General features: G+C 39.5%; 1 protein-coding gene across 1 annotated transcript in view; it reads right to left on the bottom strand.

Moving 5' to 3' along the window:
- LOC148666845 (zona pellucida sperm-binding protein 3-like) overlaps positions 1-12,465 on the bottom strand; it is a 779,162-nt gene that overhangs the window by 492,569 nt on the left and 274,128 nt on the right. The window lies entirely within an intron of this gene.

The following is a 12,465-nucleotide window of genomic DNA, read 5'->3' on the forward strand; positions in this document are numbered from 1 at the left end:
GGTAAAAGAGGCTCATATTTTAATAAAATTTTCGATCAAAAGAAAACCACAATCTGTATGATATTATCTTTAATATACCAAGATATCGATGTTCAGTTGAAAGATTTGAAGAAACTCTCCAAGAAGCAACTGCAGTAGCAGAGTTTTGATTTGAACCGATGTTTGCACCTCAATAATCCATTAGTCCTCGAAAGAAGCAAAGGCGATGTTTTGAGTGTCACCATGATCCTCTTCTCAATCCAAAAGAAAGATTTTGTATGATCCTGATCCCACTAGAAAAAGAGTCAATTTCTGCCTGCACTGATATCCCTTCAAACGTTTTGTAAGATCTCTGGTAGAATATACAGTAGAATCCTGGTCCATTTCTTCTACTAAAAGAGACTATGGGAGTGAGTATTTTGATGTCGAACTGGGATTTAAATAGAAACACTACACTACATTGGGCTACGCGTATGACAAAACGTATGCGTTTTGAGTTGACCTTTCCATAGCTCAGTTGCTAGAGCGTAAAACTGTTTCAAAAAGCAGCGGGTGATTGTTATGTTACTGTTTTGAATCCCGCTCGAAGGATGGTGTTTTCTTGTTCCTTAAAAATTAAAAAGTGAAAATAGCTAATTTGTCTTTCACTTTTACGTTCACCGAAAGCTCAGCAAACAGAGAAGCAGAGGCTCCTGTTCTGATCTATCCTCACGTCTGATTGTCTTGCTTTGACCTTTAAAATGTGCACTGTTGACGGTTCACTCTTCCTAACACAATTAAACACCTGCGGAAAAGACTCGCTATCAGGAGTTTAGTTCAGTGGTAGCGCGCATGTACTCTATGAAGCTTCGTTTTCAATCGCTGGCGTCTCCACTTCTTTTTAAACGTGATATCTTTCCTACCTCTTAGGACTTCCCTCGTGTGTGAATTTCAGGGAGACACATAAACCCTTTGTCTGAAGAGACAAAAGAGACATTTTTTAAACCAGACAAAATGAAAGACGTAGTAATTATAGACACGTACAAAACACGTGAATCTAATTGAGAACATGTGGACCGGGGCGATGAATTACTAGTAGCGGCTCTGAGCTCACTGTAGTGCAGTTGAGCAAGGTGCTAGTAGGGCCAGTGGCGCAATGGATAACGTGTCTGACTTCAGATCAGAAGATTGTAGGTTTGATTCCTGCCTGGCTCGTGAAGCTTTGAGACCATGCTACTCAACATTGTCACCGAGTGTGTGCAGTCCTACACAACCTTACTATTGACTGGATGAGTTTTCTGTTCATTCCACACATTCCGCCTGTTTCACCACTGTTATTGTTGGACCACGGCCACAGATACGAGAAGAGGTACTGTTCTGAACAACTGTCTTAAATAATCAAGTTGAAAAAGGTGACAATATGTTTTTTTTCTTTAACGTAACCTTACATTTGCCTATAAAGTTCACACTATTTTCTGTAGCCGCAAATCCCCAATATTTCTGCTGTCTCCTGAGAAACACAAGTATAGAGTTAAAACACAATAAATAATACCACAAATCTATTCAGTTAACACCCAGATGTGACAGAGGTAACTTGCACCCCCTTTAAATATGTATTTCCTTAATTTCAGTTCTCTTCCCTCCCCAAGATACCTGCAAATTCACTATCGCATATTAAAGGCTGTATATGCATTACATTAAATTACATTAAAGTTAATTATTAATAAATAATACTATCATTCATAAAGACGTGTATTCATAAGATTCATCGTGAATAGTTGTGGTGTCTGGAAAGCAACTGTAGTTAAATATAGAAAAAAGAGTTGTAGTTATTGAGGTAATTTTAGGTAGAATGTAAGAACTAAAGTTAACTAGTCCAACAGTAATGCGTGGGGTCCTATCAATAGAAAAAAAAAATAACCCGAAAACACAACAACCACAAAAGGAGAAGTCTTCTGGGAACATAGGAAAATCCCTGTAGTGGTCTAACAACTATAAAAACAAACAAACAAATGAAACAACTTCAAAACATAAAGAAAAAGAACATTAAAAACATATCGGGGGAACAACAAAAACACAGAATCTAAGTGCGAGAGCTTTTTCAAGTTTTCGGTACTCCATCGTGCTCCTCTCGTCTAAGTAGATATCTCTCAGGTCAGTTGGAGGTCCACAGCTGATGGTAATTTAAGTAAGTAGCTGTGTCAGCATGCATGGGCTGCAAAGGAACGAGAAAATGTTTATTCCATGTTGAAACGAGAAGAAAACACAGCAGTTTGGCTGTGGAGCCTTCTTTGGGTGTGATACAGAATAAACCTTTACTTGTTTATTTCATGTTAATTTAGACCCAATCTCCAGCAAATACCTAAGAGCACCTAAACTCATCAGTTGCTTTCAGTAGTTTAAGACACAGGCTACACTACTTCAGGTGAGATTTAAACTCACACCCTCAGCATGACTCTGCTGTAGAAGCAGACCAATTGCGCCACTGGAGCTGTGTAACTACCTCTCCTCATACAGACTTGAGCTGCAGAAACACAGGGCGAAAACAGGGTTTCGGTTGCGGATCCATCTCCACTTGGTGGAAAGGGACAGTAAAATAGCAAGGAAAATACTAGAGAAGAAACTGAAAGAATTGTGCTCACTGCAAACTAGGAAGGAAAGAGGTGACCGGATACGTAAAACAGCTCGGCGGATAATTTGTAACAACATTCTTTGGTTACAATCAGCAAATGGATTTCTCTTCATGTGCAGTTTGAACGTTTGTTCTCCCAGATTGGGTGGTTATATAAGATAAGCTGATATAAATTAGGACCAATCAGAATCAATACAATTGATGTCTGGCAAAGGCAAATAACCTTTGTACATGATCTGGAATGTGACTGGTTAAATTTCAGCACAGATACAACCTCCTTTATAAGGGTGTGCACACTAATACAACCAAGGCATGGAAAGTTTTTTTTTTAATTATTGTTCCAAAAAATATTCCATTTGTTTTTTTTTCTTAAATATTGTTGATTAAAAGATCTTATTAAATGTGAAAAAATCTGACTGTGAAAAGTAACAACATGTTAGTGAAAAAATCAGTAATGTGAGGAAAGATGGATTGTGGGAGACCCTTGACCCTCCATGTCATGCTGTATTTCTCTCTCATTCTAGTGGGAGTGGTGCCGTCGCTTCTGGATAAAGTCTGTCAGTGGTCATTCCAGACAGGTCAGGTATGACTGCGCTTCGGCACAAGAACAGACATGTGACTTGCTATTACCCTGACAGTGTCTCCAATCTTCCAGAGCCCAGATAGCTCAGTTGGTAGAGCACCTGACTTTTAATCTGAGGGTCCAGGGTTCAAATGCCTGTCTGGGTGGTTGTCCTTTACTTAAATCTATTGTGAATGTCATTATAAATTGTCTTTTATCTTTCACTCTTCTAGCTGTCAGTGGTTATTTCAAATGTTCATCACTTGTATTTTCTTTGGTGTTTCATTTAACAAACCGAAAGTGTTCAAAGTGATTTGTCACTCTACTCCACGTAGATAATCTAAATGAAATCACAGTAGCGTACAGGACACGCAGTGAGTACTCTTGAATACAACAAGAGGAAAGGCACACTGCACATCTGCAGAACATCACCTCTGAGTTTACAGTGACATTGGAGATTGGAAACGATGTCGTTTTTTTTATTAAAGGTTCAAGGAAACCTGAATATGTTTGCTAAAGTATTTCAGAATCACAGTCAAATCGAGTACGATTGCTGCACAGATCTGCAGTCTGCAGTTAGAATACTGTTTGTGCGTTGTATAAATCCGCCGTTCAAAGCTTTTCTAAAACTACAGAGATACGTTTTGGAATGCATCTTCCTGTAAAAATAAAATCTCTACACGGGCGCTATAAGCAGAGTCTAAAGCCTGCTTAACAGAAGAACTATATTCAGAGGGCCAAAGAATTGAATATTTCACCAAGTGAGAGGAAGCATCTCAGAAAAAGTAGGTGTAGTTGCTTCCACGCATCACAACACCACAAAGTCAGACTACAAGTGCTGAAAAGCCACTCAAGGGTAACCCGGCTGAGCGCTCTAAGGAGCTGGATTAAAGCTACAGTCTCTTCGGGGGCATGAGTTGGTATCCCGCTGCTGCCCCATATCTCCTTGTTAAGAATCACGGTTCTGTTGTTGTTGCTTCCATGTGATTTAATCAGTTTCAGTAGAATTAATTTGAACAATTATATCATAATCATATTTGTTTTATTTCTCCTACCATTGCAATTTGTGCACAAAGATTTAATTTTTTTATTTTAAAAACATGTTAGCCTTGATGGGAAAGAAAAACAGAACAGGAGGTGTGTTGGGCAAGTTGAAAGGCGTCAGTCTCGTAAACTGAAGATCATGGGTTTGATCCCTGTCCGTTCCTGTTTCGTTTACCAAGGCTTTCCTTTATGTAAGTCGTCAATTGTCTTGCAATGTAGAAATCTCTGTATTAAGAAGAAAAGAACAGTAGTAGTTAATAATCTTTCTGTTGTTCTAGCATAATCTGCCCTGCTTTTAAGTCGACAAAGCAACAGGTGCATTCAACACACCAGTCTCCACTGCTTGTCAGGATGGCTGAGTGGTCTTAGGGGATAGACTCAAAAACTCAATCATGTGTAGTGACAGTTTTATGTTATTCACAACACGGATTTCTCTTCATGTTCATTAAGATGTGTAATTTGTATGTTGGTTGTATGAGAACAGTTTCTTCAAAAGTCTTTTACTTTATGTATGGTAGTGGAAATATTTTTCTTAAATGTTTTCTAAAGAAGATCTCATGAAGTATTGCCAGGACCTGCCTTTAGCGCTCAGTAGCGATAACGCTGTTGATATAGATGGAGAAGAAATGTAAGATGAGTTGATGATCTAAGCTAAAATAGCCCTAACACACCTCCTGTAACAGTTTTCTTATTCGTAGCAAGTAAGATTCTTTTTTAAACCCGAACATTGCTTTTGCATGAAGTGTTATGTAACCATTAGCGGTTTTGGTAGCTTCTGGAGAGCTCACTTTTCCAAACTGAAGCCTATAAGAACATTATTCAAGATACACCATGGCTCAGAATTGTTCATTGGGACAAGGATTAACATCAATTGAAAGTACTCCATAATAAAAAATTTGAACGAAAAATTATAAGAGTAGGCAAGTATTAAAACAACACCATAACTTCTTGACTTCCAATCTCTTTCCTGGTTCAGGCCATGTAAAATGACATCAGTGGAGTCATGCCGAGGTTGTGAGTTTAAGCCTCACCTGGAGCAGCCTGGTTTTCTGTCTTGACAGGTAAACAGTGTTTTGTGTTATTTGCTAAATGGAGAGAGGATTCTGTGTTAATTGTGCTCCTCCTGGGAGAGGTCAAGATGAGAAGTTCACGAGGCTGGTGGTAAATATCCTGTCCAGGAGTATCGGGGCTGTAGGGGGTCAGATCTATAGATGTAGTAAACACATAAGTGGAGACGCTGTGTCTGCTCTCTGTGTGAGAGCCAGGCATGAAGAATAATCTGTGGTCTGGGAAGAAGAGACCCTCTTCGGCAGCGCTCCTCACAGGAGAGAATTAAAAAATATATTTTTCAGTGACGCTAATTTTTCTCTTTGGGGAATTAAAAGCACTTGGAGTGACTGACCTCATGGCACCATGGTAGCGTGTCTGACCCTGGATCTGAAAGTTGAGTGTTCAAGTCATGTTGAGGTTAGCTAGTGTGTTTTCAGGTGTTGCTGCTGCTGAACCTGAAAGGCTCCCCATGCAGTTGAGCTTTATCTGTACACATCTAAATGAAATAACAGAGCAGTACAGGACATGCTGTCCACATTGTGGAAACAGGAAGGCAATTCAGAGATTGCTTCAGAGAACGTGTTAGGGATGTGAAGATTAAAGATCTCTCCAAGCCCATTGTTTCTCATTTCACCTCTGACGGCCATGACCACACTAATTTCTCCGTCTGTGTTTTCAAAGATGGTTTTCCGAACTCAAACATCAGAAAGACTACCGAAACCAAAATTATCCTGCAGCTATGATCACACCTTCCCCCTTCTCTTAACAACAGACTACTCTTCTTCTAAATTTTCTCCATTCATTGAAATGTTTCATTTCACACCTCTCTACAGCTATTCTGACTTCACACCTCTTGACTGGCCTCTCTTTCTGTCCCCTGCTCCCGCCTCTCGCTCCTCCTCTCTCCATGCCTTTGTTCTCCTGCTACATTACCTTTGCTTACTGCCTTGTCTTTCTCACACCTGAAGAGGGCTTCATGGCTGAAACGTTGTGTTTTCTTTCTCCCTTTTTTTCAGCATGGAATAAACCTATTACTACTTCTTTTGCAGCCTACACATGCTGACGCAGCTACCCACCTGAACTATTATAATAATATATATAGATAAAATAACACACATATAAGACCACTTTATTGGCCATATACAATTTCAGGTATTAGGATTTTGTCTTTTAAAAAAACCCACAACTTGCTCTCATAGCACAGGGTGAACCATTTATACAGTGTCCCTGGAGCACTTGGGTTTAAGGGCCTTGTTCAGAAACCCAACAGAAGAAGATTTCTCTGATGGCCACGAGACACGAGCTGACAACCTTCCAACCACAGGCACAGCCACCACACAACCCCATATACCTTAGATAGTACGACGGCGCTGAGCTCACTCTGGTGCAGTTCTGCAATGTGAGGAAAGGCAGTAATGCAATGGATAACGCAGATCAAAAGATTGTAGGTTCATCTCCTGTCTGACTCATATTGCTTTTAAAACTATCGAGCTCCTCAGTAATAAATGTCCTTTATGTAAGTGAACTGCACCTGACAGCTATAAAACATACTTTGGGTCAATTGCAACAAACTTTCAAAAGGAGCACACAGCTGCAGACTAGTTAACACGATTATATCTTGAGATCATCTCCAGCTCTGAGCTCAATTGCAACAAAAACTCTGCGGAACAAAGCTGGAGAGCAGTTGAACTTGTGCTCAGGTTTCAGCATTGTTGTTTTTCTAATTAACACTAACTGCAGGAGCTCTGATTCAAAGCTTTTCAATTATTCTGGTCAGTGTGTTAATATGTAGGTTATGAGGTATATGGGTATATGTAATATCATAATTGTTACTTTTTTTGTCTGTCCAAGTATATAACTGGATATTGTCAATTTCCAATTAATTATTACATATATTTTAAAATATTGCAGATCTGGGTAAGTTTGCTCACAAAAGCAAGAAACTTAGAACGGGACTTAAACAAAGAGACTTTGGCTAGGTTTTTTTTCTTATACTTCATTGACCCAATGGTGTGTTTCAGTCTTCCATAAAACATTCATAGCAGAGGATGGTTTTGGTGCATCAAATTCTAGGTTATGAGCCCTGCACACTTCAGCTGCACCACTCTGCTGTGTGATGAAGGTGTTAACACAGCCGTTCTTTCTATGCCTTCTAAAAGCACACCTGAGATGAAAAGTTGCAACGGTAAAAGATGTCACCTTAAGCACTTGGTGTTTTTTAGTACAGATCTTCACACTGTGCTTTACATGGTAGATCTCAAGATCGCTGAGAAACAGAGCTCCTGCTTTCCGACGCTACTGATACTTTAATCGTGAATCACCAATTCTCAACAAGAATCGGCAAATCAAAACCCAAACACATATTCACATCGGTGTCCTAGTCAATAACAATATGATGCATTTAAGAATCTGTGTGGTCTCGTGTTATATTTCTTACCATAAGAACCATAAGATTGTTTCCCAACTTGTCGGGATCGCAGGAAGAAAGTCCAGATTAATCCATTGGGATCGTACTGGATTTAATTGAGATTTTGAAATGTTTCTTGCAAAGTTATTCAAGTTTGCTTGAAACTTTAATAAAAAAGCTATTTGAAATTTCTTAGCTTAAAATCTCTGATGTTGCGGTTACTAAACTTGGACATGATGTTCCGAAGATGTGCAATGTGGTTTTATTCTTCAAGAATTCTCACTGTGCGAGCCTGTACTATGACATTCGATTTTGTTTAGATTATCTAGGTGGAGTACAACGAGAAGAACACCTTGAATTTTTTTTTGGTATAGAAAAAATGCTAATAAAGAAGTCTTTGACGCTATGAATAATAATAATAACAGTTTTGAACTGATCAATCTGTATTCTCTTGCAATAACAACTTATAATGTGGGAAGATTGGCTCTGGGTTTTTCTAAGTCCTAGTGAATGGTGCGAATATGTTGAATGCACTCTTGGGATTATCTACGCAAAAAAGGAAAGAAATTCATTTTAATCAAATACGTTCATTATCATGTTCTTCAAGGTACCATTGTGGTGCCAAATATTCAAGGATGTAAAGGATACGACTTTAAATAAGAACACCCGAACAGCACAATGAGTAAAAGTCTCAAGCCAGTCCCCCTAAAGAAAACTGACATTTCCGCTTCAAATTAAATACTGCAGTCCCTGACCTTTACGTTTTGGCTTGAAATATGTCGGTCCCAATAAGCTCGGGTAGTGCTCATCTGTGTAAACTGTAAAGTCGATTACATGTGGCAGCAGATCAATTCCGTGAAATTTATGTTGTCAAGACCTGGTTTCAAAACAGGGTTATTATTGCCACAATATAATAGACTACCCACTATATTGTTTCAAGATCTATTCAGTGAGCACAGAAAGTTGTATAAGGGCTAGACTGCTTTGCACTTTCTAGATACCAGTATGCGAATTTGAGCTTTTTAAAATTATTTTAATAATAGTCTTTACAATAAAGTTAGTTAAAAAAACGTAACTTATCAAAGTAAGAAACAGTATTGTTTCAACAAATTTAGCCTTTTTATGCTTTTATTTTTTATTCTTTTTATACTTTAATATTTTACACATCACATCACAGACCATCTTGAAATTAAACAATTAGAAAACTGGAACACAACCTCAGTTCCCCAAAGAGAAAAACTGTCTTACACTGACCTCATTCCTTATTAGGAAACCAAGGTTGTGAAGACAATCTGTTGTTTCTGTTCCTCCAAGGCATCAGCGAAGGAAAATATTATGCTAAAGTTGGGAAACACACTCCGAATGGTCCATATATTTGATTTCTGTGATCCGTGTAGGATACAATAGGCAACTTGGTGCTTCTCCAGCAATGTGTTTCAGGGAGGAACCTCAGTTTAGTTCAGTTTACTGGTGTATTCAGCACAGCTCCCTGTATCACTCATGCAGCTGGCCAAGTGCTCAATGGCGCCAGACTCAAGGACTTGTGTCTTTCCAGCTCATTTAGGTGTTCTGGTCTCTAAAAGGAGCTCAAATCCCCCTCCTACCACAAGCATTTTTTTCCCTGTCTTACGTTGTTCCTATCACTGCAACTATCAGTGACTCTTGGTCACTTTTCTGACAATCACCATTCTTGTCCGGTTGCTCAATTTGGTAGGAGGGCCTGATCTTAGTAGTGTCTGGGTTGTGCCATGTTTTTCCTATTTTGTTACAATGGGTTTTTAACGGTGCTTCTAGGAAGGTTCAAAACTTTGCCAATCTTTTTATAACCTTCTCCAGGTTTTTTCATCCTAACAACTTCATCTCAAAGTTCCAAAGGCAGCTCCTCAGTCTTCATGACAGCAGGTCTGATCTGATCTGCTGTTTCAGTTGCGAGACCTGACAGTGATATTTACTGTGCAATCAAGCAATTGAACACTGGTGAATTTGAAATGAACACAGGTGTACCTTGTCAACGTATTTAGTGTGATCTCTCAAGATAATTGACCCAAATTAGGTTGTTAAAACAAAGGGGGTGAATACTTATCAATTAAGTAATTTTCCATTTTAATTTTAAATATGTCTTCAGAATTATAAATACTTAATTTCATTTTAACATTATAGAGAATTGCTTCTACAAACATTTAAATAATTTGACTTTGCAACACAGCAGAAGGAGAAATAAACAATGGGGCATGAATACTTTCTGAAGGCACTGTATATATTGCTTGTCCTGTCTTGTTTAAAAAAACAGTTGCATTGGAAAAAAATATATATATATGGAATTATTACAAATGGTGCCAAAATAGATTTTCCTATTAAAAGAGATTCATACAGTATCTAATTCTTTATTATTTACCCTTTATTGCATAAATATTTATTGTATTTGATATATATCCTCTCTTATCCACATAAATTAAACTCCATGACAAGAACTATTTCTGTTTTAGTCAACTGTAAATAAGAGTATAGTCAAAATTTAACTGACCAGATGAACTCAAAAGTGGGTGACTTCAAAGTGACTATGACTAATAGACATTTTGGGAACAAGTAAAGTTTTGTTCCATGCTGAAAAGGGAAGAAATTAAACGTTTCGGCTGTGAAGCCTTCTTCGGATGTCACATGCTGACGCTACTACCTACATATCTACCTTGACTTGACTAAGACTATGATTAAATAAAAAACCTGGTGACTATATTGATGTTTTTAAGTCACCTAACTGGATAAAACTCTTCCCACACTGACTGTAGCTGAATGGTCTCTCTCTTGTGTGAATGCGCTGATGTAGTTTTAAGAGGTGTGAGTGACTAAAACTCTTCCCACACTGGCTGCAGCTGAATGGTCTCTCTCCTGTGTGAATGCGCTGGTGGGCTATTAAGTTACTTGACTGACTAAAACTCTTCCCACACTGACCACAGCTGAATGGTCTCTCTCCTGTGTGAATGCGCTGGTGGGCTATTAAGGTACTTGACTGACTAAAACTCTTCCCACACTGACTGCAGCTGAATGGTCTCTCTCCTCTGTGAATGCGCTGGTGGGCTATTAAGCTACTTGACCAACTAAAACTCCTCCCACACTGACTGCAGCTGAATGGTCTCTCTCCCGTGTGAATACGCTGGTGTCTTTTTAAGTCACTTGACTGAATAAAACTCTTCTCACACTGACTGCAGCTGAATGGTCTCGCTCCTGTGTGAATGTGCTGGTAGGGTTTTGAAATACTAGAATGACAGAAACGCTGCTTCTCCCTGTGCCATAATGGCAGTTTATCCACTCCATCTGAGCAAGGCCTTGACTGATTCTTCCTCATCCCCTGATCATGCTGGGGACTCTTATTCTGCCAATGCTCCATGGAATGGTCTTGCTCTTTGTGCTGAAACTGAGATCTGTTTTCTCCACCATGTCCCTCAGTGTGCTTCTCAGCAGTGTGAATCATCTGGGGCTCCTTCTTCAGCTCTCTGAGACTTAAACCGTCCAGTTCATTCAGTTGTTCCTCTCTTTGCCCAAGAACAGACATAGTCTCCAGTTCATTAAAACTTTCAACAATTTTCTCAGTAATCAGATTATTAAACCTGTGTGTAAAGTCATTAGATACAAAGGGATCATATGATTGTTTGAGACTCTGCAATGACAGTCTCTCCACTTGAACAGAACAATGCCTAATTATCAAGCCCTGTAGGAGCTGCTGTTGCTCCTCCCTGTACTGACTCTTCTCTGTGTGCTGTGACTCAGTACTGTTCTCTTCACCAGGTACATCAGTCTGCTGCTCTTCAGGGTCAATCAACTGGGGCTCTGTGTCCTGTTCTGTGAGATTTAAAACATCCAGTTCTTTACTGTGCTCTTGTACAGAGACACAGCCCAGTTCATTACAACCTTGTGTAATATTGTTCGTGTCCAGATTATTAATCTTCTCTGTAAAATTATCACATACTAAGAGCCCAGATGTCTCACTCTCAGGCTCTGTCTTCATCATGGGCACAGAGTCCAGATCCTTGACACTCTGTCTCCTCTCTGTGTGCTGCTCACTTACTGTCTCTTTCCCTTCTGCAGCAGTGAGCTCTGTCTCCTGTATCAGAATGGAGACCCACTCCTCCTCACTGTGCTGCTGTTCAAGAGGAGCCCTGTCCCCAGCGTCAGAGAGAGCACTGGCCTCTGAGCCTGTAAGCACAGGACAAGAGGACGAGACCTTTATAATAATAAACTTTATTTTATATAGCACTTTTAAAGGTGGCTTCTCAAAGCACTTTAAAAAAGGCCAACAACAAAAAATACACAATATAAGCACGGTGAGAATGCACAGCTAAAGGAAACAGTAGATGGTGGTACTAAGTCCAGTAGGAGCAGAAGGGTAAAGAACAGTTAAATAAAGGCTCTTCTGAAGAAGAAGGTTTTGAGTCTGGATTTGAAGAAGTTTAGAGAAGATGACTCTCCGATATCCTTAGGGAGAGAGTTCCAGAGCTTGGGGGCATAACAGGAGAAGGCCATGTCACCCATAGGGTGTAGAAGGACTGGGGGACAAATAGTTGTACACAATTAGAAGAGCGAAGGTTGGGAGGTGGGGAGTAGGGCGATAACTCAGACAGGTACTGAGGTGTCAAGCCATGGAGAGCCTTATAGGCGAGCAGAAGGATTGTTCAGTCGATAAGAAACTTGACAGGAAGCCAGTGCAAGGACTCCAGAATAGGAGTAATCTGAACACTTGCACTAGACCTGGTCAGGATTCTGGCTGCCAAATTTTGGACATACTGGAGTTTGTTCAATGTGGATTTAGAAGAGAGT

The sequence above is a fragment of the Lepisosteus platostomus genome, chromosome 5, assembly GCF_059453375.1.
Source record: "Lepisosteus platostomus isolate fLepPlt1 chromosome 5, fLepPlt1.hap1, whole genome shotgun sequence".
NCBI lineage: Eukaryota > Metazoa > Chordata > Actinopteri > Semionotiformes > Lepisosteidae > Lepisosteus > Lepisosteus platostomus.